Below are 19,161 nucleotides of genomic sequence, written 5' to 3' on the forward strand. Positions count from 1 at the left end.
TGCTGGGAATTGGCAAGTTCCTCCTGATAGTTCACATCCAAGTTGCCCTGTGTAAAAGAGAAAGGAAATAAATTCGTTTAAAGGGGGCAAAAGGGTTACAACTACTTTTTTTCCAAACCTGCGTATTTAATGGGATGACCAACTTTTACAGGCTTCTGCTGCCTCTCAACCTGCTAACTACTGTTTCATTGGCCAACATTAGCAAGGGTCAGATCGGTCCTCCTTCTCTGCAAACACTCCAGCTGATTCCTGAACCTTGTAAGGGGGCTGGCACTTAGCTGCACCCAGCCAGTTGGGTGGTGTGTAAATCATAAAATTATGATGATGATTACTGCTCCTGGGATCTTTTCAGCACAGCTGCCAAGCCTAAACTTTACAGATTGCTAATGGAAGGGGCCCCCTTCATGGATCACTGCCTTGCCGTGGCGAAGGGGCTTGAAGAACTCAGAGAAGCTATGAACTATGCCGAGCAGGGCACCCAAGATGAACAGGTCATAGTGGAGAGTTTTGACCAAACGTGATCCACCTGGAGGAGGAACCGGCAAGCCACTCCAGTATCCCTGCCAAGAAAACTCCATGGACAAAGACAACAGGCATATAAAAGTTATGACGCTGGAAGATGAGCCCCTCAGGTCGGAAGGCGTCCAACATGCTACTGGGGAAGAGCTGAGGGCAAGTACAAGTAGATCCAGAGCTGATGAAGCGGCTGGGCCAAAGCCGAAAGGACGCTCAGTTGCGGATATGCCTGGAAGCGAAAGGAAAGTCCAATGCTGTAAAGAAAAATATTGCATAGGAACCTGGGATGTAAGAACCATGAACATGGGTAAGTTGGAGGTGGTCAAAAATGAGATGGCAAGAATAAATATTGACATCCTGGGCATCAGTGAACTAAAATGGACGGGAATGGGTGAATTCAGTTCGGATGACCATCATATCTACTACTGTGGGCAAGAAACCCGCAAAAGAAATGGAGTGGCCCTCATAGTCAACAAAAGAGTGGCAAAAGCTGTACTGGGATGCAATCTCAAAAATGATAGAATGATCTCGATACGAATCCAAGGCAGACCTTTTAACATCACAGTAATCCAAGTTTATGCACCAACTACTGGTGCTGAAGAAACTGAAATTGACCAATTCTATGAAGACTTACAACACCTTATAGAAGTGACACCAAAGAAGGATGTTCTTCTCATTATAGGGGATTGGAATGCTAAAGTAGGGAGTCAAGAGATAAAAGGAACAACTGGCAAGTTTGGCCTTGGAGATCAAAACGAAGCAGGGCAAAGGCTAATAGAGTTCTGTCAAGAGAACAAGCTGGTCATCACAAACACGCTTTTCCAACAACACAAGAGACGATTCTACACATGGACATCACCAGATGGGCAGCATCGAAATGAGATTGATTATATTCTCTGCAGCCAAAGATGGAGAAGCTCTATACAGTCAGCAAAAACAAGACCTGGAGCTGACTGTGGCTCAGATCATCAGCTTCTTATAGCAAAATTCAAGCTTAAACTGAAGAAAGTAGGAAAAACCACTGGGCCGGTAAGATACAATCTAAGTCAAATCCCTTATGAATACACAGTGGAAGTGAGGAACAGGTTTAAGGATTTAGATTTGGTGGACAGAGTGCCTGAAGAACTATGGATGGAGGCTCGTAACATTATACAGGAGGCAGCAACGAAAACCATCCCAATGAAAAGGAAATGCAAGAAAGCAAAGTGGCTGTCCAATGAGGCCTTACAAATAGCGGGGGAGAGAAGGCAAGCAAAATACAAGGGAGATCGTGAAACATACAGGAAATTGAATGCAGATTTCCAAAGAATAGCAAGGAGAGACAAGAAGACCTTCTTAAACAAGCAATGCAAAGAAATAGAGGAAAGCAATAGAGTGGGAAGAACCAGAGATCTTTTCAAGAAAATTGGAGATATGAAAGGAACATTTCGTACAAAGATTTCCATAATAAAGGACAAAAGTGGAAAGGACCTAACAGAAGCAGAAGACATCAAGAAGAGGTGGCAAGAATACACAGAGGAATTATACCAGAAAGAAACGGATGTCTCATATACCCCAGGTAGTGTGGTTGCTGACCTTGAGCCAGACATCCTGGAGAGTGAAGTCAAATGGGCCTTAGAAAGCACTGCAAATAACAAGGCCAGTGGAAGTGATGGTATTCCAGCTGAACTATTTAAAATTTTAAAAGATGATGCTGTTAAGGTGCTACACTCAATATGCCAGCAAGTTTGGAAAACTCAGCAGTGGCCAGAAGATTGGAGAAGATCAGTCTACATCCCAATCCCAAAGAAGGGCAGTGCCAAAGAATGCTCCAACTATCGCACAATTGCACTAATTTCTCACGCTAGCAAGGTTATGCTTAAAATTCTACAAGGAAGGCTCAAGCAGTATGTGGACCGAGAACTCCCAGAAGTGCAAGCTGGATTTAGAAGAGGCAGAGGAACCAGAGACCAAATTGCAAACATGCGCTGGATTATGGAGAAAGCTAGAGAGTTCCAGAAAGACATTTACTTCTGCTTCATTGACTATGCAAAAGCCTTTGATTGTGTCGACCATGGCAAACTATGGCAAGTTCTTAAAGAAATGGGAGTGCCTGATCACCTCATCTGTCTCCTGAGAAATCTCTATGTGGGACAAGAAGCTACAGTTAGAACTGAATATGGAACAACTGACTGGTTCAAAATTGGGAAATGAGTACGACAAGGCTGCATTTTGTCTCCCTGCTTATTTAACTTATATGCAGAATTCATCATGCGAAAGGCTGTGCTGGATGAATCCCTAGCCGGAATTAAGATTGCCGGAAGAAATATCAACAACCTCAGATATGCAGATGACACAACCTTGATGGCAGAAAGTGAGGAGGAATTAAAGAACCTTTTATTGAGGGTGAAAGAGGAGAGTGCAAAATATGGTCTGAAGCTCAACATCAAAAAAATGAAGATCATGGCTACTGGTCCCATCACCTCCTGGCAAATAGAAGGGGAAGAAATGGAGGCAGTGAGAGTTTTTACTTTCTTGGGCTCCATGATCACTGCAGATGGTGACAGCAGCCATGAAATTAAAAGACGCCTGCTTCTTGGGAGAAGGGCAATGACAGGCCTAGACAGCAGCTTAAAAAGTAGAGACATCACCTTGCCAACAAAGGTCCGTATAGTTAAAGCTATGGTTTTCCCAGTAGTGATGTATGGAAGTGAGAGCTGGACCATAAAGAAGGCTGATCGCCGAAGAATTGATGCTTTTGAATTATGGTGCTGGAGGAGACTCTTGAGAGTCCCATGGACTGCAAGAAGATCAAACCTCTCCATTCTGAAGGAAATCAGCCCTGAGTGCTCACTGGAAGGACAGATTGTGAAGCTGAGGCTCCAGTACTTTGGCCACCTCATGAGAAGAGAAGACTCCCTGAAGAAGACCCTGACGCTGGGAAAGATGGAGGGCACAAGGAGAAGGGGACGACAGAGGACGAGATGGTTGGACAGTGTTTTCGAGGTTACCAGCATGAGTCTGACCAAGCTGCGGGGGGCAGTGGAGGACAGGAGTGCCTGGCGTTCTCTGGTCCATGGGGTCACGAAGAGTCGGACACGACTAAACGACTAAACAACAACACAATGGAAGGGGAGAAAAATGAGCAGATAATGTACCCATAGACCCACATAATTGGCGACTGAGTCAGACTTCATTCCATTCTACTGAAGTTTCCCCTTTGCTTTTAACATCTGCTAATCAGAAATACAGCTGTGCTGAGTTTCAGAAATACCTTGCCATTTGTGCCCTGTCTGAGAATGGTATTTTCTGGATTCTCCCCTGTAGTGTTGCTAATGTGTCTTGCTCAGCTCACACCCAACTGTGCTGGCTATCGTCTTTCTCGGCTCCCAGCCAGGTGAGGAGGGGGTAAGGCCCACCCATTTGCCCAGTGGGCACCATCTCTTCATTGGCTATACTCATGGGATCCTGAGGTGGCAACTGTGGGCATTCTTTAACAATGGTCTACAATGGAATCCTTCATCAGATGTTTACTCTTCATAGATCCAGGACCTCTGGAATTAGGAAGGACTTGGGGATCATGGACACAAACTTTCCAAACTTTTCCAAGCAATATAAATGACCATCATGGAACTTTCCTGGCTGCTAAGGCTGCATCCTGAACATTGCTGCTTTTGCAAAAGTCATGTATTCAAATTCAGTTTAATTATTAAATACGTAGTTAAATACTTTCCTCCCCACCCCTTTTTAAGCAGCTGGATAGGATAGGAAGCTGCCAGGTCGGACTATTGTTCCATCAAGCTCATAGCTGTCTACACTGACAGGCAGAAGGTCTTAAGTGTTGCCGACCAGGGAAATACCTGGGACTCAACCTGAGACTTTCTGCATTTGCAGCAGATACTCCCTCCCTGTGCCCTCTTACCTGCAACAACGTGGAAGAAGATGAAGACCAGAGCAAAGCTCAGGTAAAGGAACCTCATGGCTGCAGTTTCTTCTGAGATCTCTGCCAAAGGGAAGGCACTCTAAGGCAGAAGGAAGAGGAGTTTGGATGGAACAAGGAGGTTCTCTTTATTTATAGTGTTGTTGTTCCAAAAAGATGCTGAAACACACATTTGGGCATCTGAGTGGGAAATGCTGCAAGCAGGTATTTCCTGCAGCTGTCAGCATCTGAACCATCCAGGCCAGTTTTTCCTAACTCATCCTAGGCAATTTATTCATCTTGCAGACCATCCCAAAATTTATCTGCAGAACAATCTTTCTCATCCTGTTCTCTTTCCGTATCAATTAACAGATTTCCCGTCATCTCACAAAAGCTGCTCCCAACTTCATGGTGCCTGGATAGAAAGGAAATGGCATTTCGGGTAACAGCTTGGCCATAGTGCAGGTTGATGCAACCTCTTTTGGTTGGACTGTTTAGTTCGACTGCAGTTGCCATACCTTCCAAGAAAGAAACGTTTCAGTGTACTTTTCTCCTGGTCTGCACATTTTTAGATGCATTTTGCTTAACATGCTTGTTATTGTGATGCATACAGTTTTATGTCCATTGCCCCCATTAGATGCTACCCCCCCACCCACATAAATTATTCACTTTATCCCATCATTCATAAGTTATAAACACAAACAAGAACAACACCCAGAAGATGAGATGAGAAACCTGTTGGTAGAAACATTGTTTAAATTCTTTATATCAGTTGTACTCTTCTTTGCAGCCAAAAGGCCCCCAAGAGTAGCTTACATACAATTAAAAAAACAAAACAAAACATGGCACACAAGTGGAAAAGGACAAGAAAGGAAGGCGAAAATGAAAACCAGATCTCCTTATCAATTTCTAGACAATAAGCATTTTGGTTAGCATGCTTGTTTTTGTGTTGCATGTAGTTTTATGTACATTTTATGACCCCATTCTCCCCCAAGCAACCACATAAAGTAATGACTTGATCCCCTCTTTCCAAAAATATACACAAGAAGAACAACAAATCTATAAAAAACACCCAGCACCGCAAAAATGTGTGGTGAAACCTGTTAGTAGAAACATTTTTAAAATTGTTTTGATTAGTTGTACTCTGTTTTTCAGCCAAAAGGCTCCCAGAGTGGCTTATGTACAATTTAAAAACCAAAAAACTAAAAAAACCAAACATAGCACACAAGCGGAAAAGGACAGGAAGGGAAGAGGAAAACAAAAACCAGAACTCCTTACCGGTTTCTAAACAATCATGGCCCGCTGGCCCAGTTGGCCCAGAGAGCCAGTGTGGTGTAGTGGTTGAGAGCGGTAGTCTCGTAATCTGGGAAACCGGGTTCGTTTCTCCGCTCCTCCACATGCAGCTGCTGGGTGATCTTGGGCCAGTCACACTTCTTTGAAGTCTCTCAGCCCCACTCACCTCACAGAGTGTTTGTTGTGGGGGAGGAAGGGAAAGGAGAATGTTAGCTGCTTTGAGATTCCTTAAAGGGAGTGAAAGGCGGGATATCAAATCCAAACTCTTCTTCTTCTTCTTCTTCAGTTCAGGGCCAGGAGGTGCCTGATTCAGCTTGGCCTCCAGCAAAAGCAGATGCCTTGAGCCCTGCTTCCTATCTCTCCCCAAGAGGCAGTCTGGTCGAGTGGTCCATTAGGAGCTCCATCTTTCCTGCACTGCTTGCATCAAAGGATCATCGAGGATGGTTGCTGCAGAACTGCATGGCTCTTTTCTTCTTCTTCTTCTGATGGGTGTGTGGAGCAGTGGGTTTTAGGGACTGGAAGATGTGGCAGGATTTTTCTCTTGCACTGGCTGTCTAGGGTTGTTGCAAATGGAGAGGCTGCAATACTCACCTACTGGGCAGGTTTAAGCACCTGAAGCAGTTTAACGATAAGCTTGGATTTCTATTTGATCTAGATCCTTGAGGGTGCGTTGGACCAGGGAGGCCCAAAAACCAATGACTAGGAGGGAGTAAGATTCAGGGCTGACCCTTTCAAGCTCTTGCACTCTGTAAGGCCTGAACTGTAGAAATGTCTGAGGTTGGTTTCTGAGCTCAAAAGCAGGCTCTCTCTTCCCATCAGATACACTCACCTTTCCCCTGCCACCTTTCACTTGCAGTAGATCACAAGGTGAGCAACAGATTCTGCCCCCTTTGCCATTTAACATCTATATCAGTGGTTCTCAAAGGATGTGTTGTGCCACGCTGGTGTGTCAGGAAAGGATGGCATGTGTGGCTGGCAGATTCAAGGACAATCAAAGAAACATTTGGACATTTCAGTGTAGTATAGTATCAAAAAAGGCTCCTTTGCAGGTTCTTATGCAGCTTCTTTTTTCATATTTTGGGGGTGTTCCATCATCCTATTATAAAGTAGTTGTGCTTTGTGTTATAAATCAAGCGCTGCGAGGAGTTGTTTGCTTTCCAATGTATTTCTTATCAATAAAATAAATTCAGTGTGGCATGAGCCAACTTTTATTCTGTTCAGCCTGGAATAGAGGAGACTGAGAGGAGATGTGATAGCATTCTTCAAATATCTCAAGGGCTGTCACATGGAAGAGGGAAGAGGCTTGTTTTCTCCTGCCTTGGAGGGCAGGACTCAAACCAATTGATTCAAGTTACAAGAAAGAAGATTCTGGATAAACATATGGAAAAACCATCTGACAGGGCCATGGCCATCTTTACCTAGGGGTGCAAGGAATGCAGGGCTGAAGCCGCCTAAGCTCTTAACTATCTACCTGTTACAAAATAAGAAATAATTTTGATCAAGCTAGAAAAACAAAATACATGTATACCTACTGTTTCACTAAAGTACTTTTGACTTTGTGCTCAAAGATGCATCGTGCCAGCAGCAGCACTTGTCATTCACAACGGCACGTTTTAATTTCATCACTTCCAGTGCAAATTCGTCTACAGAAATCGTTTGAAAAGCAATGCTTATTTTCACTAGTTGTCGGCATTTTCGTTGACTAACTACTTCGTACTGGCGTTTTCCAGCACGCGATTTTAAATTTCCGCAAAAATGTGCCTAGAGCACATGCTATGAATTTCACAAGCTGCACCCCGCCCAATTAACGATGAATGTTAAGCGAGAAACACATTTTATGACAAATGCTAAGCGAGAAATGCTGGACAAGTTGCAGGCAGGCAAAGGCGGCAGCAGGGGGTGGTCGGTGGAGGACAGGAGTGCCTGGCGATTCTCTGGTCCATGGGGTCACGAAGAGTCGGACACGACTAAACGACTAAACAACAACAACAACACGGTAAAGTTGCAGGTTTCAAAGTGAATTTAAGCAAAACAAAACTATCAGTTAAAAATTTGTCACCAGATGAAAAAGTAGAATTAGAAAAAATAATACCAATTAAAATCCACCCCAAAATCAAGCATTTAGGATTATGGATAACACCAAAGAATATTAACTTGTATGAAGATAATTATATTAATTGTTGGAAAGATATCAAAAGACAGTTGGAGACATGGACAAGCTTAAATTTATTATTCCTGGGCTGTATTTCCGTAATTAAAATGATAGTCTTACCGAAGCTACTCTTTTTATTCCAAATGATTCCAATTATAGGAAAGACCAGCAGTATTGACAAGTGGCAAAAAGAAATTTCTTAATTTTTGTGGAAGGGTAAAAGACCAAGAGTAAAGCATAAGATATTAATAGATACTGTAGAAAGAGGTGGCTTCGGGTTACCGGATTCGAAGCTATATTACGAAGCCTCATGTCTTCTCTGGTTGAAAGAAGAGTTTGGATTTGATATTCCGCCTTTCACTCCCCTTCAGGAGTCTCAAAGCGGCTAACATTCTCCTTTCACTTCCTCCCCCACAACAAACACTCTGTGAGGTGAGTGGGGCTGAGAGACTTCAAAGAAGTGTGACTGGCCCAAGGTCACTCAGCAGCTGCATGTGCAGGAGCAGAGACGCGAACCCGGTTCCCCAGATTACGAGTCCACCACTCTTAACCACTACACCACACTGGCTCTCAAGATTGGTGTTTATTGAAAAATTGGGATATTTTAGATCTAGAAGGCCATGACACCCGTTTTGGATGGCATGGCTATCTTAATTATGGGAAAATAAAGGTGCACCGGAGTTTTTCAAATCATATAATAAGAAATGCTTTATATAAGGTGTGGGAAAAATACAAAAGATATTTGGAACAGAAAACCCCAAGATGGAACTCTCATTTAGAAGCAATCACTGTTAAAAAAAAAAAAAACATCAAAGAGAACGGGATAACGTATAACACAATATTAAGGGAGGAGGAGGGTCAACTAATATTGATAAGTTATGAGAAAATAAAAGATCACTTTTCTAGTTGGCTAGATTACTTCCAGGTGAATGAAATGTTCAGACAGGATAAGCAGATAGGTTTTGAAAAGGCGCCTTCAAGATTTGAAAGAGAATTACTGAATAGTAAAACTAAAATAATCGCAAAAATGTATAGACTTCTTTTAGACTATGAAGTAATGGATGAGGAGGTTAAGGTTTCAGTGATAAAGTGGGCCCAAGATGTGGGCCGTCCAGTTATGTTAAAAGATTGGGAAAACTTATGGAAGGTAAATTTGAAATTTACAGCCAGCTATAATATAAGAGAGAACATGATGAAAATGGCTCATAGGTGGTACCTCACTCCTTCCAGATTATCAAGAATGTATAAAAAATTGGTGAATGCTTGTTGGAGATGTGGAGGAAATAACAGTGAAATGATCCACATATGGTGGACATATGAAAAGATCAAGATTTTTTTTTGGGGGGGGGGAATATATGATGAATTAAACAAGATGATGGGGATAACTTTTACTAAAAAACTGGACGCATTTCTATTAAGTATTATAGATAAAGAGATCCCAAAAATTCTAAGAGAGGTATTCTTGTATGCAACCACAGTGGCTCATATACTTGTGGCCAAGGGATGGAAAGATCATGAGGCTCCAAAAATAACAGATTGGCAAATCAAATTACAGGAATTGGTGGAGACGGCTCAATTGACTAGTAAACTCAGAGGAAACTCAAAGCAAAAATTTGCGGAAAAATGGGATGGTTATAGAAGATATGTTCAAAAATACAATAATAGTTTTGACTCCGTGCTAGCATTCGAGTGATAAAGGAACTAAAAGGAGGTGGATAACAATTAAGGATTTATTATGTTTTCAGAATATATTAGAAAAAATATATAGAAAGGTTTATTGTTTTGTGTACATTCAAATGTAAGATAAAATATATGCAAAGGGACTTGACAGGAAGTAAAACTTGAAGAAAAGATTTTGGAAGATAAAAAGGGGAAAAATATTTACCGTACTTTCATTATTATCATTTTCTGTGCGGGTGTGGGTGTCTGCACATATGTGTTGTTGTATGCAATGTTTGGGAGGAAATAAGACAGTAAATAACAAATAACAAACTAAATATCGATGTATGTAATTTTTATTTCTTAATTATATTTAGAGGTAGTATGGCTGTATTGTTTTTTGTAACATAAAATCATTCAATAAAAATTATTTTTTAAAAAACAACCTTTAGCTTTTTTGCATGTCCACCACGTTAAGAAGAATGAGCCATCTATTTGCTTACATTTCCAGCATTTACTTGACACATTTTTATACATCTTGGCCAGTTTATTGGGCATTCAATACCACCTGTACCTCATTTTAAAATGATTTTCTATAAGTGTATAAGGAGCAGTAAATTTCATTTCCTTTTTCCATGACTTCTTTTCCAAGATTGATGCAAACGGTAGATCATTTTGGTCAAACTTCTTGATATTCTATAAATTGGGCAAAGTCGGAATTGCTTCCTGGAAGTAAAGGTGTCTTTATTGATTCAGCTAAGAATTATCAGTTCCATATTTGCAGAGAATATGGAACTGATAGATATTTAGATATTTAGGTATAACCATACCAAAGGATATCACCCAACTAAAGGTAAAGGTAAAGGTGGGACTCTTTGTTGCCAAATCAGATATGCGTTCTTGCAACAGCAGCAGACAGCTGGTTCATCCTCATTTACTGAGTGTTGTCTTAACATTTTGGAAACTTAGATAAGAGCCACCAGTTGTTACTGCCCATGGGAAGTGCACCCTGCACAGTTTGCACCCATACGAAATATCTGTGGTATCAAAATTCCCTGTGCACAGAGGAAAACCTTGAGGCTCTAATGCTTAAAAGAAGATGCAGAACCTAGAAGTGCTGCATCAAAACTGAATCCAAATTTAGGCATCTAAAAATAGGGTTAATATGTCCTGATTTATAAAGTGATTGACCACTATTCCCTTTAGTACAAACAAAGCCCTGCTTCTGCTTCCTCCAGTGAAGATGCAGAGTGTAGATCTGGAAGTCAGGATTAAAAATGAGCAAACATTCACACATGAGTGGGACCAACTCATGGGTATCACTTACTCCTACAGCAGTGAAATATACTCAGAGTCGCAAAGTGATTTCATGCTCTTTATTCAGCTCATAGTGGTGAGGAGGAATGAATGAAAGTCCCCTCAAAGTATCTGCTTTATATACATTATTTACACAATGGGCTGCACATGATTGGCTAATTCCGGAATTCTACTGTAAGCCAATCAGGTTGTGGATTTACTTCTATCTGGAGCATGATTGGGTAGTTCCTGCCAACCAATCATACTGCTGCATTGTTCTAGGACCAATCAGACTGCTGCATTCTGAATCCTATTGTTCTAGGACCAATCAGGCTGCTGCCTTTTGGATCCTATTGTTCTAGGGCCAATCAGACTGCTGCAGTTTGGATCCTATTCAACCCAGTACATAACACCCCTCCCCTCTAAGTTCCAGTCCTGCCCGGGAGGTCGCATTCATAGTCCTCGAGGTACGCCGGCGGCCTACGTGTGCGTTGTGGCCTGAGGTGTTCCCTGGTCCGGGGTTCAGATTCTGGCTCGTGTTCCAAGGATGCTGGCTGTGATGGGGCTGTTTGGTCTGGCGCAACCGGCTCACTCAGTCGTGGTTCTGGTTCCGGTGTCCTTTCGGCCTCGCAGGTCCTCTCTGTATTTACTGATTCTGCCTCTCCTGCTGGCCCCTCGTGCTCTATGGGCCTCACTGCCCCTCTGTTCCCTTGGGACTCCTCTGCCCTTTCCTCCTCCTGGTTTTCTCCTGGGAATCGTCGCCGTATCTGGTCGCAGTGGCGGCGCCAGCATTGCCCCCCATCCGTTAGCACCTCATACGACACGGGGCCAGTGACCCTGGCGACTGTGGCGGGTACCCATGCTGGGCCTGCCCCAAAATTCTTTGCGTACACTGGGTCCTGAGCCTCGAAGGTCCGGGGGTTCTTGCCTTCCCCCACCACTGCCTCATCCTGAGCTCTATCGGGGTGAAGGCGGTCCAATCTGATTGCAAGGCGCCGACCCATTAGTAGTTCAGCGGGGCTCCGGCCAGTCGTTGAGCTGGGGGTGCTGTGCTGTGCTAGAAGGAATGTGGCAAGGCGGTACTCCCAATCCCCTTGTGTCATACGGCGAAGGGTGTCCTTGGTGGTCCGCACCATGCGTTCTGCTTGGCCATTGGTGGCAGGGTGGAATGGCGCCGAACGGATGTGGCGGATGGCGTTCTGCGTTGTGAAGGTTTGGAATTCTCCTGACGTAAATGCAGTCCCGTTGTCTGAGACGAGAGTGTCAGGGAGCCCGTGGGTTGCAAACAGCCTGCGTAGTACCCGGATGGCTGCGGACGTAGAAGTGGACGGTACCAGTGCGACTTCCAGCCATTTGGTGTAGGAGTCCACCACTATGAAGAATGTTTTCCCCTGAAAGGGGCCAGCGAAGTCCACATGCAGGCGTGACCATGGTGCTCGGGCGGACTCCCAGGACTGGACTGGGGCCCTTGGGGGATCTGGGCGGGATTCTTGGCAGGCCTGGCAGTGTTTGACCCAGGCCTCTATCTCTCCGTCGATCCCTGGCCACCACACATAACCCCTGGCAAGGGCCTTCATTCTTACTACCCCTGGGTGTGTCTCGTGTAGGGCTGTGAGGACCCTTTTGCGGAGGGGCTGGGGAACAACGACCCTGCTTCCCCATAACAGGCACTCCTTGTGGGCCGACAGTTCATGTTTGCGGGTTGTGTAGCCGGCGAATTCTGGCCCGGGGCTGCTGCTGGGCCATCCCCTCCACACCCAGTCCAGGACCCGGGAGATGACCCTATCTTTCTTGGAATGGTGTGCAACTTCTTGTGCCTGAATGGGGCGGTCAGGAAGCAGCTCCAGGCTCATAACCTCTTGTGCAGGTGCTGGGTCGGGGCCTGTTTCCGGTAGTGGTAGCCTGCTGAGGGCGTCCGCATGGCCCATCGCCTTCCCCGGACGGTGAATCAGTGCATACTGGTAGCTGGCAAGGAAAGTTGACCACCTGAGGACGCGAGGAGACAGGACTTGGGGGGTCTGCTTTTCAGGGGCAAACAAGCCAAGCAACGGCTTGTGGTCAGTCACCACGGTGAAGGGCCGCCCGTACAAGAAATCATGGAATTTTTTTACTCCCTTCACGATTGCCAGACCCTCCTTGTCGATTTGCGAGTAGTTCCGCTCGGTTGCGTTGAGTGTCTGGGAAAAGTATGCCACTGGTACCTCTCTTCCATCCGGGAGTTGGTGTCCCAGGACAGCGCCAATTCCATAGGGCGAGGCGTCGCATGCTAGCACCACCGGCAGCCTCTCGTCGAAGTGTGCCAAGACCGAGTTTGAGACAAGCAAGTCCTTGACTGCCTGGAATGCGGCCTCCTGGCGCTGGCCCCACACCCAAGGGGCCCGCTTGTCCAGGAGTCTGTGTAGGGGCTCCGCTACCGCCGCCTTGTGGGGAAGGAAGGAATGGTAAAAGTTCAATAGTCCCAAGAAGGCCTGAAGTTCAGTCTTGTTCTTGGGCACTGGGGCATCACAAATGGCCCGTACCTTGTCCCCAGTCGGGTGGACCCCTTCTGCGTCCACCATAAATCCCAGAAAATCCACCTGAGGCACTCCTAGTAGACATTTTTCCCGCTTCACCTTGAGACCCGCCGTCTGGAAACGGTGCAGAACGGTGCGAAGGCGGTCCTCAAACTCCTCTGGTGTGGGCCCAGCAATCAACACATCATCGAAGAAGGGGGTGACACCAGGAATCCCTTTAAGTAGAGAGTCCATTAGATTCTGGAATATGCCTGGTGCCACGCTGATACCGAATTGCAGCCGCTTTACCCTGAATGCTCCTCTGTGCGTCACAATCGTCTGTGCCTCTGCTGTGGCCTCATCTACTGGCAGCTGTTGATATGCTTGGGCCAAGTCCAGCTTGCCAAAAATTTTCGACCCAGCCAGGGTGGCAAGAACATGGCTGACCACTGGCACTGGGTATGCATGGGCCGTAAGGGCCTTGTTTATGGTACATTTGTCGTCTGCGCAGATGCGGACCGAACCATTAGGCTTGACGGGTGTGACAATTGGGGTTTCCCAGGGGGCATTAGGCACCGGCTCCAGCACTCCTTGCTCCACAAGCCGGTCCAATTCCTCGTCTATACGGGGTTTCAGGGCGAACGGGACCCGGCGGGCCTTGAGCCTGACCGGTCGTACTGCGGGGTCAAGCTGTAGAGCAATGGGGGGCCCGTATACTGTCCCAATTTCCCATCAAAAACCCCCGGAAATTCCTTGCATATGGCGTCCACGTCCACTTGTAAGCTAGTGTGGTTCACCCCGGTGACGGCTAGCCCCAGTGGTCCAAACCATGCCAATCCCAGTAAGCTAATGTAGGGGCCCTTGACCACCAGCAATTCCAGTTGCCGCGTCCGCCCTCGGTATTGCACCCACCCCCATTGTGGGGACCTTACGTTTCTGGAAGTCCCAGAGGGTGAATGGGGCCGGCCTGAGTTTGGGACCCCCAGTAGGACACAGTTTCCTTAAGGTCCTTGCCGAGATTATGGATAGAGTTGAACCCGTGTCAAGCTCCATGCGGCATGGGGCCCCCTCTATCTGTACGTCAACATAAATTTTCTCTACGTTGGGGTGGGGCAACTGGTATACCTGGAAGTCTGTGAGCTCAGTCGAGTTGCCTTGGTGCGTTGGGCCCCGGGACCTGGGGCTCTTGGATTGGTCATCTGATGCCTGGCGTCGGGTGGGCCGAGCCCGACACACCCGGGTGATGTGTCCCGATTTTCTGCACTGCCTGCACTCTGCGTTGCGGAAACGGCAGGTCCTCCTCTCGTGACTTTCTCCGCAGCTTGCGCAGTTCCCTCCTTCTCGTCGAGGCAGCTGTGGTATGTGGGCTGCTTGAGTGCGCTGCTGTACTCGGTGCACCTCCTCCCTGTTGGATCCTGAGTCGTCGGTGAGGTCTTCATGGTGGACCCTCGGTTGGGATGGCTGGCTCGGCCGTGCCTCTTGCGTCGACCTCTTGGCAGCTTCCGTTGCCAGGGCCTCCTCCAGAGCGACCTGGAACGTTAGGTCCTTCTTAGCGTAGAGGCGTCGTTGCAGCTTCTCATCCCTCAGGCCACCGACGAGGCGGTCACGAAGCATGTTCTCCAGCTCTGAGAAGTTGCAGAACCGGGCGGCTTGGCGGAGAGAGGTCACAAACCCAGTTATGGTTTCCCCAGGGGCTTGCCGCTTTGCGTAGAAGGCATTTCGACGAGCCACCACTGAGGGCTGTGGCGAAAAGTGCCCCTTCAGCTGTTCCATTATTGTTTTGTATGGAACAGTAGCGACGTCTTCAGGCGCAAGGAGAGCCCGGGCGATTTCAAACATCTCCTCTCCGCAGACGCTGAAGAATATTGCCCTCTTCTTGGCGTCTTCTTCATCGGTGACCCCTTTGGCTTCTAGGAGGAAGGTGAAACGGGAGGCGTATGCTTCCCAGTCTCCAGATGCTGGGTTGAACGGCGAAAAGCTGCTGTTGGTTGCCATTCTGAGTTCCTTGTGTCCCGGAGCTGAAGCCTGGATACACGGTGCGAGGCAGCGATGCGGCAGGTGGCGGTGCTGCGGTGCTGTGTGTGGCAGTCAGCTCAGCGGGATCCCATCCTCGTCACCAGTGAAATATACTCAGAGTCGCAAAGTGATTTCATGCTCTTTATTCAGCTCATAGTGGTGAGGAGGAATGAATGAAAGCCCCCTCAAAGTATCTGCATTATATACATTATTTACACAATGGGCTGCACATGATTGGCTAATTCCGGAATTCTACTGTAAGCCAATCAGGTTGTGGATTTACTTCTATCTGGAGCATGATTGGGTAGTTCCTGCCAACCAATCATACTGCTGCATTGTTCTAGGACCAATCAGACTGCTGCATTCTGAATCCTATTGTTCTAGGACCAATCAGGCTGCTGCCTTTTGGATCCTATTGTTCTAGGGCCAATCAGACTGCTGCAGTTTGGATCCTATTCAACCCAGTACATAACAAGCAGCTTGCATTTCGGCCACAGGGGACCAATGAAATCTCTCCAAAGGGACACTCCGCAGTGATTGGGCCCTGGCAAAATCCTCCCAAGTATCTACACAATGAATGTTCATCTGTGGAAAAGAGAGGGAAGTTGATTTTTATCATTTGAGAGAACATCTTGTGCAATACAGAAACGTTAATCTGACGGGCGTTTTGTTTTGAGCATTGGAAGAGCACTTTCAAATATGAGAGCCTGAAGTCCTGGACTAGGAAATGGGAGACCAGCCTTCAAATCCAGCCTCATCATGAGGCTCACAGAGTGGCCTTGGGCCAGTCACTCACTTTTAGCCTGATCTGCCTCGCAGGATTGTTGTGAGGATTAAATTAGGAAGAACCACAGAAGACACCTTGAGCTCCATGGGGGAAAAGGTGGGACATAAATGCAATGAGTTAATAAATATTCAAAGCCTTCTGTAACAGCACGTCAGTATTATTATGTCCCATAATACTGATGGAGAGATCGAGGCTAGTGAAAGCGTGGTTTGCTAAAAAGCCAGTCAACATCATCAATCTTACATAGTATGGTCGACTTTGGAGGGACCTCATTCATTCATTCATTCATTCATTCATTCATTCATTCATTTCCTGCGTCTTTTTCTCTATTGCAAAAACAAAACAAAAACAAGTTTTCAGAGGCTTAAATTTCAACTGCCTTGGGAGACACTCAAATCAGTAGTTTGCCTTCTTAAAATCTGGGTTCAGAAGTGCCCACAGACAAGAATGGATCTATGAAATGATTTCTCATCTCCATCCTCAGATTGCAGTTGCTGGAGATGAGAAAACTATTTATTTCTCAAAGATTTCTAAAATACAGCAATTTCTATCACCATCTTTGCCTTCCTAGTATTCCTTGGTGATGGATGCACCCCTGGTTCAGGTCCTTTGGGACCATAAGGTTTCTAGCTCCTATTCTACTGTATTTTATGGTGTATTCTTCCACTTCAGGTGAGGTCTGGTGAGGATTAAGCGGTACTCTTTGTGGCCAAATCACACTTGCGTTCTTTCAGCAGCAGCAGACAACTGACTCATCTTCACTTACTGAGCACTATCTTAAAATTTTGGAGAGTTAGATCAGAACAGCCAGTTTTCATGCCCATAGCAAGTGCAGCCTGCACAGTTTGCATCCATATGAACACCGGCGGTATCAAAATTCCCTGTGGACAGATGAAAACCTTGAGGCCCTAATGCTTAAAAGAAGATGCAGAACCTAGAAGTGCTGCATCAAAACTGAATCCAAACTTAGACATCTAAAAATAGGGTTAATATGTCCTGATTTATAAAGTGATTGACCACTATTCCCTTTAGCACAAGAAAAGCCCTGCTTCTGCTTCCTCCAGTGAAGATGCAGAGTGTAGATCGGGAAATCAGGATTGAAAATGAACGAACGTTCACAAGTGAGTGGGACCACCAACTCATGGGTATCACTTACTCCTACAGCAGCGTGCATTAGGGCCACAGGAGACCAATGTATTCTCTCCAAAGGGACAGTTCACAGTCCTTGGGGCCTGGCAATATCCTCTGAAGACTCTACACAATGGAGGTAAATCTGTGCAAAAGAGAGGGGAGTAAATTGTCATTATTTGAGAGGACGTCTTGTACAAAACAGAAACATTAATTTCATGGACATTTTGTTTTGAGCATTGGAAGAGCACATTCAAGGTAGTAGCCTGAGTTCCTAGACTAGGAAATGGGAGACCAGCCTTCAAATCTAGCCTCATCATGTGGCTCCCAGGGTGGTCTTGGGCCAGTCACTCACTCTGAGCCTAATCTGCCTCGCAGGGATGTTGTGAGGATTAAATTAGGAAGAGCCATAGAAGCCACCTTGACCTCCATGGATATAAATGCAATGAGTAAATAAATAAATATTGAAAGCCTACTGTAACAGCAAGTCAGTATTATTATGTCCCATAATACCGATGGGGAGATCAAGGCTGAGAGTGAAAGCGTGGTTAACACGAGGCCAGCTGGTGACCTCATGGTGGAGTTTTACAGATTTGGATTGTCAGGTATGGGAACTCCTGATTTGACTGATGCTCCGGTCAACATCATCAATGTTACATAGAATGGTTGATTTGGGGGGCATCTTACCTCATGGGCTTGCCATCCGGAAGATCGTCGTTCGAATCCTCACGATGGGTTGAGTTCCCGTTGCTCGGTCCCAGCTCCTGCCCACCTAGCAGTTTGAAAGCATGCCAAAGTGCAAGTTTATAAATAGGTACTGCTGCAGCAGGAAGGTAAATGGCGTTCCTGTGCACTGCTCTGGTTTTGCCAGAAGCAGCTTAGTCATGCTGGCCACATGACCTGGAAAAACTGTCTGCAGATAGAAGAGGGCAGATAATGAAAAAGAAGAAGAAGAAGAAGAAGAAGAAGAAGAAGAAGAAGAAGAAGAAGAAGAAGAAGAAATAGCAGATAATGCACCCATAGACCCACATAACTGGTGGCTGAGTCAGCCTTCATTCCATTCTACTGAAGGTTCCCCTTTGCTTTCAACATCTGCCAATCAGAATTGCGTGGACAGGCGGAGTTCCCAGATCCCGCGCGGTCCCTCCGTCATGTGGAATAATGACTCAAGACAACGTGCTATGGGATTAAATTGGCCACAACTTTATTAAATTTCAAATGTGGGTAGACCTTGGCTCAGGCATTGGGCGTTCTCCCTCCCCAATCCCCAGCCAGGGACCTAGGGAGCATCAGGGTTATCCAGTGTGTGTGTGGGGGGGGATGGGCTGGCTCTGGAGAACATATGTTCAAGCAGAGATAGCCGCCCCGTAATGCCGCCACCGCAGGGGAGAGCAATGATGACCTTTCGGCGTACGGTCAAAGCCTCCCTTCAGAAAACCCCTTTAACGGAGAACCCTGGTATCGCCGCCGCAAAGAGGAAGATGGACAAAAGGATTCCGCCCAAGGCCTGATACCGCCAAAGTTGTGACGTTTTGCTACGGAAAAGGCGAAACCTGCCAATGCAGGGAAATTCCTTTCCGGCCCTTTAACAGCGACCTTAACGTAGCAGCGCCCGCATACCTGTGAAGAAAAGTTAACCTGCAAAACCTGTGAGGAAAAATTAACCTGCAAAATAAGACATTAACTGAGGGTGGGTAGGGTAGGAGAAGCTCTGGAGCCAAGTGAGAATTCCCAGGTAAGATCCTCCCTCTATTGTGTGGGCAGGTAATTCCTCCCCTACCTGGCCTGGTCTCCTTGGCAATGCTTCCCCCAGGTGGGACTGGACAACTGGGACGGCAAAGCCAAGCCTATGCTGTTGGGGCTGCTCCAGATCTAGGGGCTGCACGCGTCCACGCAAAGGGCGCCCCCCGATTTGAGCGGGGAG

At 46.2% G+C, this 19,161-nt stretch overlaps 1 protein-coding gene across 6 annotated transcripts in view; it reads right to left on the reverse strand.

Moving 5' to 3' along the window:
• Positions 1 to 19,161, reverse strand: part of LOC307211811 (uncharacterized protein) — a 198,677-nt gene that overhangs the window by 38,340 nt on the left and 141,176 nt on the right. Inside the window, exon 1 of one of the 6 annotated variants that reach the window (XR_013836578.1) lies at positions 4,418 to 4,842. The exons of 4 other annotated variants lie outside the window; for them this stretch is intronic. The gene's annotated coding sequence lies outside the window, so the exon portion shown is untranslated. Of the gene's footprint in view, positions 1 to 4,417; positions 4,843 to 17,265; positions 17,499 to 19,161 lie in introns of those variants that run through there. One more of the 6 variants, XR_013836585.1, reaches the window with a different exon arrangement.

Source organism: Podarcis cretensis (assembly GCF_951804945.1).
Source record: "Podarcis cretensis genome assembly, chromosome: 3".
Classification (NCBI taxonomy): Eukaryota; Metazoa; Chordata; class Lepidosauria; order Squamata; family Lacertidae; genus Podarcis; species Podarcis cretensis.